Consider the following 15,332-nt stretch of genomic DNA (forward strand, 5'->3'; position numbering starts at 1 on the left):
TTACCCCATTTCACATCTGCTCTCCTCTTTGCCTCCTTTACCTTATGCTTTACTTCTCTTTTCTTTTCTTTGTACCTCTCATATGACTCCCTCATCCTATTTTGTAACCAACCTGTGAAAGAAAGCTTCTCCTCTTCTACAACCTTCTTTGATTCCTCATCTCACCATTCACTACCCTTCCTTCTATTTCCTCCTATCCTTCTTGTTCCACACACCATCTTTGCACACTTTGTGACTCCCTCCTTGAACCATCCCCCATTCCTAGCTCTACTCTATCCTTCACTCCCTCCCACTCTCTCAGCTTCTTCTTGTACTCCTCCTTTTCCTTTAAAGAGTTCACTCTAAGCACCTCCCTACCTTTTGTCCTTTTCCTCTTTCTCCATCTATCCTCCACTCTAAACTTCCCTTCCACCAAAAAATGATCTGATATTCCCCCACTCTCTCCCCTTAGCACATGTACATCCTTAACTCCTTCTATTATATTCCTATCTACCACTACATAGTCCATTAACACTCTATCTACCACCCTCTCCCATGTGAACTTATGCTCGACTTTCTTCCGAAACACTGTATTTGCTATCATCAAGTCTCTAGACATATCTCCACCATCAACTCTCCACTACGATTCCTTCCTGGAACTCCACATTTTCCAACCCCTCCATCAATTGGTTCATTTCCTACCCTAGCATTAAGGTCTTCCAGTACTATTACATTGACATTTCTCCCTAAATCCTCTATGCACTCATTTAAATCTATCCAAAAAGCCTCCCTTTCTTCTACACTCTTCTCACTACCAGGCCCATATGCACTTACAAAAACCCACATCTCCTTTCCCAGTTTCACCTTCATCCACATTATCCTTGAGGAAACCTCCTTCCACTCCACTACACATTTACCTATCTCTTCACTTACTAGTATAGCCACCCCTTCCCTCCCTCGCCCTCTCTTCACTCCTGATAACCTCCCACTTACACTCGCCCTTCCCTTTCAACTTAGTTTCACTCAAAGCCAACACATCCATCTTTCTTCTCACAAACATACTACCTATCTCTTCCCTTTTACTCTCATCTGTACCACATCCACACACATTAAAAGACCCAAACCTTAGGGTACTGGTTGGAAAACTCCTAGACCCTCTTATGCCTTTACTTTTTTTATAGGAATGTCCCCTGTGGGGCTACAGGGAGAAGGATGCCTGGTCCCAATCCCCGTACCTTTCTTCTCGCCTCTTACGATCCAAGTGGAAATACTTGGTGGCAGTATTCTTTTGCCCCCACCACAGGGTAGGTAGGCAAAAAAGGAAATGAATATTCAGAGAAATTGTACAGGACAGTAACAAGGGGTTGGGGGACAGTATAACGGAGGGACAGTCATAGTATAAAAGTGTCATAATTTCTCTATGAACAGAGTTTTCCTCTATCACAGATAAAATGATGTGTGGCTCTGGTCTGTAGGGGTGCCCCATATAGTACCTAAACTATCAACTGCATGCTACTTTGCCACAATAACATGCAACCAATACCCCAGACGGGGTATCTGGGAAAAGTAAAAATAGAATATCAGGACAATATGATATTGGAACTAAGGAGATAAAGAAAGTGAGATCTGAAAAAGATTTGGGAGTAATTATCTCAAACGACCCGTCCTATGATAAACAAATAAACAAAATTGTTGGAATCCTTTAACTTGCTAAGAGCAATAAAAGTGGCATTTACATATTTGGAAGAAGAAATGATTGAAAAATATTAGTCACATTGATAAGGCCTAGAGATATCGAGTGGGAGGAGAAAGTCCCTCCTATGAAAGAGATAGAAGTAACAAGGAATGAAATAATGAATCACTTCAATAATCTCGATGTCAGAAAATCGCATGGACCAGATGAAATGGCAAACTGGATTTTGAGAGAATGCTGGAATGAACTAACAGACAAAATACATAGTCTAATAAACAGTTCACTGAAAGAAGGAAAAGTTCCAGAAGATTGGAAAAGAGCAAATATAGTAACAATATATAAAGGGGGAAACAAGGAAGACACTACTAACTATAAACCGGTCTCTCTTACAAGTATGATAGCTAAAATTTGTGAAAGAATGATCAAAATTAGATGGGTAAGGCATTTGGAAAAAAACGTACTAAATCCAAGGCAATTTGGATTTAGGCAAGGATGATCATGTGTCACAAACTTAATGTGTTTCTATTCAAGGCTAATAGATGTAATACAAGAAAGAGATGGATGGGCTGATTGTGCATTTCTAGGCCCGAAAAAAGCTTTTGATAAGGTGCCACATAAGAAGTAGCTAAAGAAATTAGAAACTGCAGGAGGAATACAGGGCAAACTGCTGAAGTGGATGGAAGACTTCTTGCATGAAAGAAAAATGAGAGTGGTGATAAGAGACAAACACCCTAATTGGGATGAAGTAATACATGGAGTTCCACAAGGAAAAGTTCTGGCCCCAATAATGTTTGCTATACCGTATATATATATATATATATATATATATATATATATATATATATATATTAATGATATGGATAAAGAAATTGAAAGTTATATGAACTTGTTTGCGGATGATGCAAAATTATTGAAAAAAGTGATCACTAAAGAAGATTGTGAGTCGCTACAGAGGGATCTCAATAAAGTATGGAAATGGAGTAAGTGGGAGATGGAATTCAATATTAAGAAGTGTAGTATAATAGAATCTGGAAGAAGAAGAAAAAAAAAAAATGGGAACATATAAATTGGGAGAAGAAATTAATAAAGTAGAAAATGGGAAGGACCTGGGAGTCATTATTATGAATAATATGTCCCCTGAGAAACATATAAAAAAAAAAATTGGAGAAACTTATAAGCTAATAAGTGGCATTTAAATACCTGGACGAAGAAATGGTGAAGAAAATACTAGTCACTTTGATAAGACCAAGATTGGAGTATGCAGTGACGACATGGTCACCAAGTATAACAAAACTTGAAAGAATACAAAGAGCAATTACAAAACTGGCACCAATACTCTCAGAACTATCATATGAGGAGAGACTAGAAAACTTTAGCTACAGACATTAGAGCAAAGAAGAGAGAGGAGGCTTGATAACTATTTATAGAATCATGAAAGGCATAGAAACTATTGATAGAGAGAATCCAATAAAATGGGATAGTAGAAATACAAAAGGACATGGAGAGAAAATCAAGAAAGACAGTTATAGAAGAGAAATGAAAAAGAATAGCTTTCCCCACAGGGTAATTGATGTTTGGAACAAGTTAGATGAGAAAGTGGTGTGCGCAAAAACAATACGCGAATTTAAAAAGTCAAGATAAAAAGAGATATGAAAACGGGACACCTCCAGAATAGCTCCCCTTCCCGTAAAATACAACTAGGTAAACACAAACACATATTTAATTGAAGTATGGAAGACAGATGAATGGCAAAACATTGATGTTTTCTGTGTTTATCATCTTGCTACTCTAGACAGTATGACAGAAAATTTTGAAAGTAAACAAAAAATGTTTTGGAAAGAAATTAAAAGAGGAAGAGGAGGCGAATCAAGTAGAGAAGAAAAGGTAAAAGGTGTAGATGGAGAGATGATAATGGAAGAGGAGGCAGTGAGAGGAAGGTGGGCAGAGTATTTCAGAGAGTTGCTAAATGTGAAGGAGGATAGGGAGGGAAAGGTAGTTGCAGCGGGAAATGCTAAGAAAATAACCATGATGAGTGAGGAAAATAGAGGAGAAATAAGGAAAGGAGGAGTGAAAGCAGCTGTTAAGATGATGAGAGCAGGTAAGGCACCTGGGTTGGATGGATGTCATGCAGAATGTCTGTAAAAAGGAGGTACAGTTATGGTGGACAGGCTGGTGAGGTTATCTAATGTTTGTTTAAGAGAGGGTAGAATGTCGGAGGACTGGAGGAATGCCTGTATAGTTCCACTTTACAAGAGGTAGTGGGACAAGTGTGAATGTAGTAGTTTCAGAGGTATCAGCTTGTTAAGTGTGGTTAGGTAGGCTTATGGGAGGGTCTTGATTGAGAGGATTTGAAGAACAGAGGGAGTAATTGGTGAGGAACAGTGTGGGTTTAGGACAAGTTGGGGTTGTGTAGATAATTTTGTGGTAAGGCATATGTGAGAAAGCTATAGGAAAAGGTAAGGATGTTTTTTGGGCTTTTATGGATCTAGAAAAGGCTTGGCAAGGTAGACAGGAAGGCACTGTGGGAGATATTGCAGATATATGGGATAGGAGGAAAGCTGTTATGAGCAGTCAAGAATTTTTACGAGAGTAGTAGAGTCTGTGTTAGGATTAGAAATGGAGAGAGTGGTTTGAGGTAAAGGTGGGACTTCATTAGGGATGTGTTATGTTGCCGTGGCTGTTCAATTTATACATGGATAGGGTGGTGCGAGAGGTGAATGCAAGGGTAGTGGGTCATGGATTGGAGATGGTTAAAGAAAATGGAGAAAAGTGGGAGATAAGCCAGTTATTGTTTGCTGATGACACAGCACTTGTAGCAGGATCAGAGGAGGGATTGAGGAAGTTAGTGACAGAGTTTGGGAAGGTGTGTGAAAGAAGGTAGTTGAAGATAAATGTGGATAAAAGTAAGGTGATGAGATGTACAAGAGGAGAGAGTGGCAGCAGACTGGAAGTGAGTATTAAGGGAGAGAGACTAGAGGAAGTGGATAGTTTTAGATACTTGGGTGCAAATGTGGTGGGAAAGGGAGGAGTGGAGGTCGAAGTAGAATGTAGATTGAGAGAAGCGGGTAAATGCCTTGGTGGATTAAAAAGTGTAATGAGATACAGACATTTGGGAATGAATGCTACGAAGGGATTGTATGAAGGAGTGATTGTGCCAACAGCACTGTACGGGGCAGAAACATGGAACATAAGAGAGGACGAGAGGAGTTTGAATGTGTTTGAAATGAAATGCCTGAGAAGTATGATATGGGTTACTAGGCTAGACAAAGTGAGAAATGAGAAGGCGAGTAGGAGAATGGGGGCGGAAAGGGAGTTGGGAGAGAGGGTTGATGGAAGAGTATTAGGATGGTTTGGACACATGGGACGAATGAGTGAAGAAAGATTAGTAAAAGAGGTGTGGAAGGTAGAGGTGGAAGGAGTGAACATGAGGGGACGTCCTAGGATGAGATGGATGGATGGGGTAAAAGGGGCATTGGGAAAGAGGGGAATGTATGTTGAGGAAGGACGGGAGAAGACAGAAGATAGGGGTAAATGGAGAATGGTTGTGTATGGATGATGCTGTGATGCATGAGGGGGTGTGGGTAGGGGATGGGGGGCAAGAGAGTATGTATGAGAAATAAACTGACACAGCCTGAAGGTATTTTTCCCCATCTTCTCCTTTTCTGCATGAGGGGACGGAGAGGGGGGGTCACTGAATTAATGAAGCAGCCTTGCTGTGTTTTGTGACACTACTTCTGACCCAGGGCAGTGGACAAGATGCAGGGATGACCCATCATCCAGGGGGTGCCAAGATAAGAGGGAGGGAAGAGGGTTGAGGGGAGTGGAGTATGTAGAGGATGGAATGGATGGGAGTGGTTTTTAGGCCTTTGTCTTATGGGTACCTCCCATGTAAGAAAAAAAAAAGAAAAAAGAAAAAAAGAAAAAAAAAAAAAAAAAAAAAAAAAAAAACCTTTGGTATATGTATATATATATATATATATATATATATACACACACACACACACACACACACTTCAGCGAATGGACGGCTTGGATGACGTTCTGAAGAAAACTGAAGTCTGTGGATCCCAACGCAAAGAGAAGTGCCTAGTGTTTTTGCAGGGTGGGGGGGAAATTGCTCGTGGAGTAGTGGGAACGTAGGGAAAGAGGAAAAGGGGAGGGATTACTGAGGGAAATGGAAGGAAATGAGGAGGGAGTAGACTTTGCCCAGACAGACAAGCGGAAGGTAAACAAAAGACTGAGTGAGGATCAAATGTCTAATAAAAATGTAAAGATTAGAAGTATAGAGAGGAGCAATACAGAAGAAAGTGACGAGAATATGTTCCAGGGATTTAAAGAGGGTGGGGGGGACACAACCCCCCCCCCCCCCGACTGATAAGACTAGAGGAGAGAGTTGATAAGGTGATCGAGGACTTGGAACGTAAGTTAGGTAATGTAGACTCCATTTTCCAGAGAATTGAAAGGTTGGAACAACTAGAGAAGGCTAACAGAAACTTAACTGAAGAAATAGAGGACCTAAAAAGACAGTTAGGAAATGTAAAGGAGGAGAATGAGAAATTGAAGAAGAATAGTAATGAAAATAGAGAGAAAATAGCTACAGAAGTTAAAAATTGGAGAATAACTCAAGAAGGGAATAAGGTTTCATTCACTGACATAGTCAAACAGCAATTGAAAGAACATAATGAAGACTCAGTTATTAAAGTGATGAGACAGAAGGAGAATATAGTAAGAGAATTAGCTGACAAAAAGAAATGTATAATTATATTAGGAATGGAAGAGAAACATAACCCAGACAGAACCGCAAGAATCAAGGAGGAAAATGAAAGAGTAAGCAGTTTATTAAAATTAGTCCAGGAAGATGAACCAGAAATTATAAAGGAAATTGAGGAAAAATTCAGACTCGGAAAATATAGTACAGATAAGACCAGACCAATTAAGATTAAATTCAGGTCACAAACAACGGCAGAGAAAATTCTATCCAAGACAGGGAAACTAGCAACAAATGATCAATATAAAAAGGTATGGATAAAAAGAGAAATGAATAAGGAGGAAAGAGAGGAAGAAAAGCAGAAAAGAATTGAAGCTAAGGCAAAAAACGAGGAAAGAACGGAGTCAGAGAAAGAGAGATTCTATTGGAGAGTAGTGAACATGAAAATAAAGCAGTTCGACATACTAAAGAAAAACATAAGGGAAACAGAGAACACAATGGAAGTGGCAGAAAACTAAGAGTGTCTTACACAAATATAGATGGATTGATAACAGGATTGAATGAACTGAATGATTATTTGAAAGAAAAAGAACCGGACATAATGGGAATTGTAGAAACAAAATTAAAAGGCCCACTACCACCCAACAGTGTAGGACATGATACATACAATTATTGGATTAGAAACAGAGAGAAAAAACAAGGGGGTGGAGTTATGTTCCTGACTAAGAAGGATATAAACGTGAAAGGTGTCATATATGGAAAGAATACAGTAGAGATGATTATGATAGAAGTGGAAGACCGAGATAAGAAGAGCAGAAAATTTGTGATCAATTATGTGCCTCCGAAAACAGCCTCATGGGAGGAGAGTGAACATAAAAGTATGTTAGAGGACACAAAGATAGCATTAACTAAAATAATGGAAGACGGAGGAAGAATAGTTATGATGGGCGACTTTAATTGCAAAGAAATCTGCTGGGAAGAAATGACAGTAAAGAGTGGTGATGACTCATGGGGAAATGCTCTACTTGAGATGATTACTGACCATTCAATGACACAATGGATACAAGAGAACACTAGGTATAGAAATGAAGAAGAACCATCGAGGCTAGACTTAATAATTACATCTGAACCTAGAATAGTGGACAAGATTGAATATAAAACACCAATAGGTAAAAGTGACCACATATTGATTGAACTGGAACTTAATGAAGAAAAATATATGAAAAGAAATGAACAATATAGAAAAGGAAGAATGATGTATGAAAAAACAAACTTTGATAAAATAAGAGAATTCTTCCAACAAGAAAACTGGGAAGAAATATACAAAGAAGAAACATCAGTGGAAGAGAAATGGAATATTTTGACAAAAATTTACAAAAAAGGAGTGGAAAAGTATGTCCCAAGACAAAAACAAGAAAAAGAATATGTAAAATGCTGGTACAACAAAAGTTGTATGGAGTTAAAAGACAAAAGAGACAAAGCCTGGACCAGATGGAAAAAAGACAGAAGACCTGAAAAATGGAAAATATATACTGGTTATAGAAATGAATATGTACAAAAGTGCAGAGAGGAAAAAAGAAAATATGAAAAAGATGTTATAGAAAAGTGTAAAGATCAACCAAAACTATTCTACAGATTTGTAAACAATAAACTGAAAAACAAACAAGACTTGGAGAAATTAAGACAAGGAGGAGTTGAATACACTGAGGAAATGGAAATGGCAGAAATTATGAACAAACATTTTAAATCAGTGTTTACAAGGGAAAATATACAACCTGAAGAGATTGAGTGGAAGGAAAAAGTCCCCCCTATGGAAGAAATAGAAGTAACAAAGAATGAAATATTGACACACTTGGGTAATTTTGATGTTAGAAAATCGCATGGGCCAGATGAAATAGCAAACTGGATTCTGAAAGAATGCAGGAATGAACTGGCAGACAAAATACATAGCATAATAAGCAGTTCCTTAAAAGAAGGAAAAGTTCCAGAAGATTGGAAAAAAGCAAATATAGTACCTATATATAAAGGAGGAAATAAAGAAGAACCTACCAACTATAGACCAGTCTCTCTAACAAGTACAATAGCAAAAATATGTGAAAGAATTATCAAAAGTAGATGGGTAAAATACTTGGAAAAAAACAACGTACTAAATCCAAGGCAATTTGGATTCAGACAAGGACGATCATGCGTCACCAATTTAATATGTTTCTATTCAAGGCTAATAGATATAATACAAGAAAGAGATGGATGGGCTGATTGTGCATTTCTAGACCTAAAAAAAGCTTTTGACAAAGTACCACATAAGAAGCTGCTTAAGAAATTAGAATATGAAGGAGGAATACAAGGTAAATTGCTAAATTGGATGGAAGACTTTTTGCAAGAAAGAAAAATGAGAGTAGTGATAAGAGATCAGCACTCAAAATGGAATGAAGTAATAAGCGGTGTCCCGCAGGGAACAGTTCTGGCCCCAATAATGTTTGCTATATATATTAATGATATGGATGAAGGAATTGAAAGCTATATGAGCTTCTTTGCAGATGATGCAAAATTACTGAAAAGAGTGAAAACTGAAGAAGATTGTGAATCACTACAGAGAGATCTAAATAAAGTACAAGAATGGAGTAGGAAGTGGGAGATGGAGTTCATTACAAAAAAGTGTAGTATAATGGAATTTGGAAAAAGCAAAAACAGAATAACAGGATCATATAATTTGGGAGAAGAAGGAATAAAGAGAGTAGAAAGTGAGAAGGACCTGGGAGTCATTGTTATGAATAATATGTCACCTGAGAAACATATAAATAAGATTTTTGGAGAAACCTATAATTTAATAAGAACAATCAAAGTGGCATTTACATACCTGGATGAAGAAATGGTGAGGAAAATCCTAATCACCCTGATAAGACCAAGATTGGAATATGCAGCAACGATATGGTCACCAAGTACAAAAAAATGTATAAAAAAACTTGAAAGAATACAAAGAGCAATTACAAAATTGGCACCAACACTCTCAAAACTATCATATGAAGAGAGACTACAAAAACTTAAACTACAGACACTAGAGCAAAGAAGAGAGAGAGGAGATTTGATAGCTATTTACAGAATCATGAAAGGCATAGAAATTACTGATAGAGAGAATCTGATAAAATGGGATGACAGAAATACAAGAGGACACGGAAAGAAAATAAAAAAAGAAAGCTATAGAAGAGATTTGAAAAAGAACAGCTTTCCTCACAGAGCAATAGACAGTTGGAACAAGTTAGATGAGAAAGTGGTGTGTGCAAAAACAATACATGAATTTAAAAATAGTTTAGATAAAATGAGATATGAAGACGGGACCCCACGAGCATAGCTCCCCTTCCCGTAAAATACAACTAGGTAAATACTAGGTAAATACACACACACACAAATAAATACAATTAAGAAGTAAGTAAATCCTTCAACAGGTAATTAAAACATCTGTAGCAAAATAACTAATCAACATACATTATATAATTTTGCTTAGGTGTTTGTCCAAATTATTTTTGAATTGTGAAAAAACTACATTTAGTCACCTTGGCCTGAAGTTTATAGCATTCATTGACTATCCAGGTGGCAAAATTGTTTTTACCTACTTTTACATTAAATCCATGTCCAAAAAATAGATCCTAATTAGTCCACAAACAGTTGATAAAAAACACAACTACACCAGCCCAATATAATTTCTTCCAATAAAGAAAACATAGACACCCTACAAACTACATAAAATAAAGCATTAATGGAATATACTAATATAATCTCAACAGAACAAAGATCCTCTCCATAGAAGTGTATGAAATTGATAAGCAAACAGTTCCATGCAAAAGAACTCAGCTATCCCCACACATCCATCCCATAATATAAATAACCACCCATATGCACAACAAATTGGAAATATATATATATATATATATATAAATAATATACTACTCACACATTTTCTAGAACCTACCATCAAATGCATATACACTCAGATCACAAAACAAGCACTCCAAGAATGACCATACTCCCTACTTCACCAAACTACTCCAAGCATCAACTTTACAGAATATTCCTTTCCCACATGACAAGCAAGGACCACATTAGCACGACTATTTCTGGTCATCATCCACCTTTAAAACAATTCTAACACATAATAGGTCTAGTCATAGGAAACTGCCTCATGTGCAATCATTACACTGAGGACACTGAACACCTCATTTTATACGCCCCCATTCTAGCCTTACCCAGGCAAGTCAATAACGTAACATCTTTTACTTGAGCGACGTTTGGATCAATCTGGTGACTGTTGCCAGTTACCTGGGATCTATGGGTCTCCTGTAAGACACTTGGGGCAACAGATTGATTGAATGATCTATAGGCCCACATTTTAATGTCATTATTTCTATCTCATTAGTATTTTGCATGAAAATATTTTCAATTTTGTTCTTATTACTTCCCTATGACATATTGCATATAGTATCTATACCAGGTCTCAAGACTTATAATTATCTGATGACAATAATTAAGGAGTATATCCAGATTACATCCTGGCAGACCTTGCATATGCTTACACTACAATGTTCTGCAACTCAATTGACCGGCTCAAACACACCAATTTATCTTAATGAGGAGTTATGGAAGTTTGATCAAAGCATTGGCATACGTCCCAATCCTCCTTTGCTTCCCCTTGATAACATTCCAGTAATGCTTGTTATCATTTTCAAGTATCTTGGACTCACAGTTTCCAAGACTGATGACCACCTGATATTTATCAGTGACAAGCACTGCATCAGCAGCTTCCCTAATGCAATTTTTGTGGCATCCCCTTTGGGCACATTACAATATCTCTAAAAGGACTAAAATCTACATATATATAATGCTTCTGTGATCTCTGTCTTCACTTGTCATTTCTCTTAAAGTGTACATGCAGAGGAAAGATTGCTGAAGCTGACAGAGAGAGGAGAGACTTTGGGTACAACTGCTGTTGGTTAGCCCAGTGCCAATGTAGGAAACCAAACACCACCTTATTCTCTAGCCAGAGGTCCTCCACCTTAATTCTACTGTGCACTGTCTGTGCACTGTTAGGGCTAAACAGTCTGTAAATATGTACTCAACTGTGTGTGATGCAGCCTGGCAGGATGGACATGTCATCTCTAGCATTTTCTAAACTGTGCTGGTATGTCAATGCATGACTACTGCAAAGGAGTCTACTTAAGTGAACTCGTTTTATTCTGTTTTGTCCGATTTCTGATGTGTAGTCGGAATGGGGGATGGTCATGAATCTCATTTGGATCTAGGCTAGCAACAGCTGTCTGTGAGAACAGTGTATAGAGGTTCAAGCAATCAATCCACTGCCTTGGATGGATCTTTCTGGCACGAGACTTGCAGCCCCCAGGAAAATGGCCACAGCCACTGATTCAGCTTCAGCCCATAAGTTACTAAATGAAAAGATTTTGAGCTGCTGTCTGGAAACATTAAGCATTTACCTAGTTTACCTTGTTATAGAGTATAGAGTTAGAGCAATGCTCACTGTCAGTGTAGTATAAAGTGCTCTGTGTTTGTGTGGTGGTTGCATCTGAAGCAATTGGTCTCTTGTCAGGCTGATTCTGTGTTGGAACAGATATAGTGTGGAGTAGTGATCTGAACACTGGTATGCCAATACAATTCTTGTTTCTTTTGGGGGGTGATTTCTCAGGTGGTTTAATTGGGGAAAGTTTGGTTAAGTATAGAATTAAGCAGTGAGTGCCTGTTTTGTGATCCCAAATTGTGTGTTTGTGTATGGATGTATTCTGAGTGTACTGGGGGCAGGTTATTGTAGATGACTGAGTAGACTATTGCTAGGAAGAAAATTTGGAATAATGTTGTATTAGTCTGGGACAATTTCTATGCTACAAGCTCCATTTTCTTTAACCATCTCCAGGGATTGGAGATGGTTAAAGAAAATGGAGAAAAAGGGGAGATAAGCCAGTTGTTGTTTTCTGATGACACTGCGCTTGTAGCAGGATCAGAGAAGGGATTGAGGAAGTTAGTAATAGAGTTTGGAAAGGTGCGAGAAAGAAGAAAGTTGAAGATAAATGTGAATAAAAGTAAGGTGATGAGGTGTACAAAGGGAGAGAGTGGCAGCAGACTGGAAGTGAGTATTAAGGGAGAGAGACTATAGGAAGTGGATAGTTTTAGATACTTGAGTGCGAATGTGGTGGGAAAGGGAAGAGTGGAGATGGAGGTAGAATGTAGATTGAGAGGAGCAAGTAAATGCCTTGGTGGATTAAAAAGTGTAATGAGATATACACACTTGGGAATGGATGCTAAGAGGAGACTGTATGAAGGAGTGATTGTGCCGACAGCACTGTATGGGGCAGAAACATGGAACATAAGAGAGGAAGAGAGGAGTTTGAATGTGTTTGAGATGAGGTGCCTCAGAAGTACGGTAGGGGTTACTAGGCTGGATAGAGTGAGAAACGAGGAGGTGAGGAGGAGAACAGAGGTGGAAAGGGTGTTGGGAGATATGGTTGATGAAAGAGTATTGGTATGGTTTGGACACATGGAAAGAATGAGTTAAGAAAGATCAGTAAAAGAGGTGTGGAAGGCAGAGGTGGAAGGAGTGAACATGAGGAGGTGACCAAGAATAAGATGAATGGATGGGGTAAAGGGGCATTGGGAAAGAGGGGAATGTATGTTGAGGAAGAATGGGAGAAGACAGAAGATAGGGGTGAATAGAGAATGGTTGTGTATGGATGATACTGTGATGCATAAGGGGGAGTGGGTGGGGGATGGGAGGTGAGGGAGCGTGTGAAAAATAAATTGACATAGCCTGAAAGGATTTCTCCCCATCTTCTCCATTTCTGCATGAGGGGACATAGGGGGGGGGGTGCCTATTTAATGATGCGGCCTTGCTGTGGATGTGTTGTGTATTGCAACACTGCTTCTGATCCAGGGCAGTGGACAAGATGCAAGGATGACCAGTCATCCAGGCGTAGCAAAGATAAAAGGGAGGGAAGGGGGTGGATGGAAGTGGAGTATGTGGGGATGGAATGGGTGGGAGTGGTTTTATGCCTTTGCTTTTTTGGCTCCCTCCCTTGTAAGGGGGAAAAAAAGTCTTTGGTATATGTATGTACTGTATGCTTCTCTGGGCAATCTCCACAAAACACAACCATATTGGGAGTTGAACACATGACTGGAGCAAGTTAACTGATCTTGCCAAGAGCCATTCAGTGGAGAAGGGTAATTCTACTGTGGCATGCTCAAAGAAACTGTGGAGAATGGTTTTAGTGTACAAGTGAGCCAACACTTCTCTGCATATACTCTCAATCGATGAATGATAATTAGGTCATGATGTATACAGAAACAAAACCAATACAAATAATACACAGATTTCCTTATACTGACTCTGCATCCTTGTTTCATTTTTTAAAGTTAAAAATGTCAGTAATACATTGCCAATAACAATGTAATTTTTCATCAGGTCTATCAATATACCAAGAACTTTATCCTCCCTAATAAGGCAGGTAGCCAAGTCAAAAGCACATACCTACTCCCACCTATTTCACTCCCATCCACCACCCTTTCTCTCCTTTCATTTTAGCTCCTCATGGATGACAGGTCACCCCTGTATCCAGCCCAGTGACCTGGGTCAGAAGCAATATAGCAAGACACAGTACATCCAGTCAGGCTGCTTCACTTAACTGGCAACCCCCCTCTCCATTCCATCAAGCAGAAAAAAGGGATGGGGAGAAATCCCTCTATGCTGTGTCAAAATATCATTCACATATTAGCACCCACTAACTCCACCCCCATCCCCTGTCCCTCCCTTCCTTGCATAACAGTATCATCTATACACAGTCACTCTCCACTTATCCCTATCTCCTGCCTTCAGGTATGAGTAAAATAGACATGGATGTGTACCACTAACAAATTACCCAGTGCAGTCCAACTTTTCTAACAAGTTTCCCCTATAAAGGAACACCTAGCTAAGTATACAGAGAATAGCACATGCTCATTCAGTATCTACCCAGATTATAGCAAGTCCATCAATATGGAACTTAAATACCTAGGCACTTAAAAAGTAACAATACAAAATAACAATGATAACAGGGTCACTCACAATCATAATATTGTTTACTAATCATGTTATTTACAAGTACAGACATCATCCCAACAGTCATATCATATGACAAGCAAAGGCTCAAGGATCTAATAAGGGGGTGGAACATCTTCTATGAATAAATTAACGATGAAAGCAATGGTACTTGATAAATTCTAAACTCAATATCCAACAACAAAAAATGTATATATTTTACAGGCCTTCATATATTTTCTAAACTAGGAGTCCTCCCGAGGCATGAATGTAATGTATCTCACTGCATTACTAGTGCCTTGCCACTCGCATTAATTGATTGATTAGTGTCTGATTACGCTGGTCGATTTGACAATTCCTATTACTGCATAAGCATCACGCCAAACATTCCACAACCATGCTACGGTACAACTTCATTCTACTACTTTTGATCGCAGTTTCACTTTTCTATTGCATTGCAACTGCTGTCTCACCACTCATAGTCATATACTTTCAGAAAAAAAGTTTGTAACAAAAATAACACGACTGACATAATCCCTTACCACAAATCTTAACCTAGAAGGCAATGACCATTGGCAGGTTAGTACGCAAGAACAGCTGAGTGCTTTAGTAAACAAAGCGACTGCGGTACAGTAGGAGTGAATCCACATAAAATTTAAGGAAATCGATATTGTCAATAATAGCGGGAAATTCGAAAAAAGAACAATCATGTCCTTATTATGATTTGTTGAAATTAGTAATATTATGGAAAACAAAAAACATAATTTTATCCAAAGGTTATCTCATTAATCCCTTTAAAAGTCCTTTATACATTTTGTTTTGGCTGGTTAAATTTACGCAGCTTAGGGCACCCTCTACATTAATACTCTCTCTCTCTCTCT

The 15,332-nt window shown here is 38.5% G+C and overlaps 1 protein-coding gene across 2 annotated transcripts in view; it reads right to left on the minus strand.

The window, feature by feature from the left end:
• The window catches only part of LOC143036417 (uncharacterized), a 92,962-nt gene extending 77,888 nt beyond the window's left edge, over positions 1–15,074 (minus strand). For both annotated transcript variants that reach the window (XM_076203758.1, XM_076203757.1), the window contains exon 1: positions 14,994–15,074. The gene's annotated coding sequence lies outside the window, so the exon portion shown is untranslated. The remainder of the gene's footprint in view (positions 1–14,993) is intronic.
• Between the last annotated feature and the right edge of the window lie 258 nt (positions 15,075–15,332).

Source organism: Oratosquilla oratoria, chromosome 20, assembly GCF_046742065.1.
Source record: "Oratosquilla oratoria isolate Oo_2021 chromosome 20, ASM4674206v1, whole genome shotgun sequence".
In the NCBI taxonomy this organism is placed as follows: Eukaryota; Metazoa; Arthropoda; class Malacostraca; order Stomatopoda; family Squillidae; genus Oratosquilla; species Oratosquilla oratoria.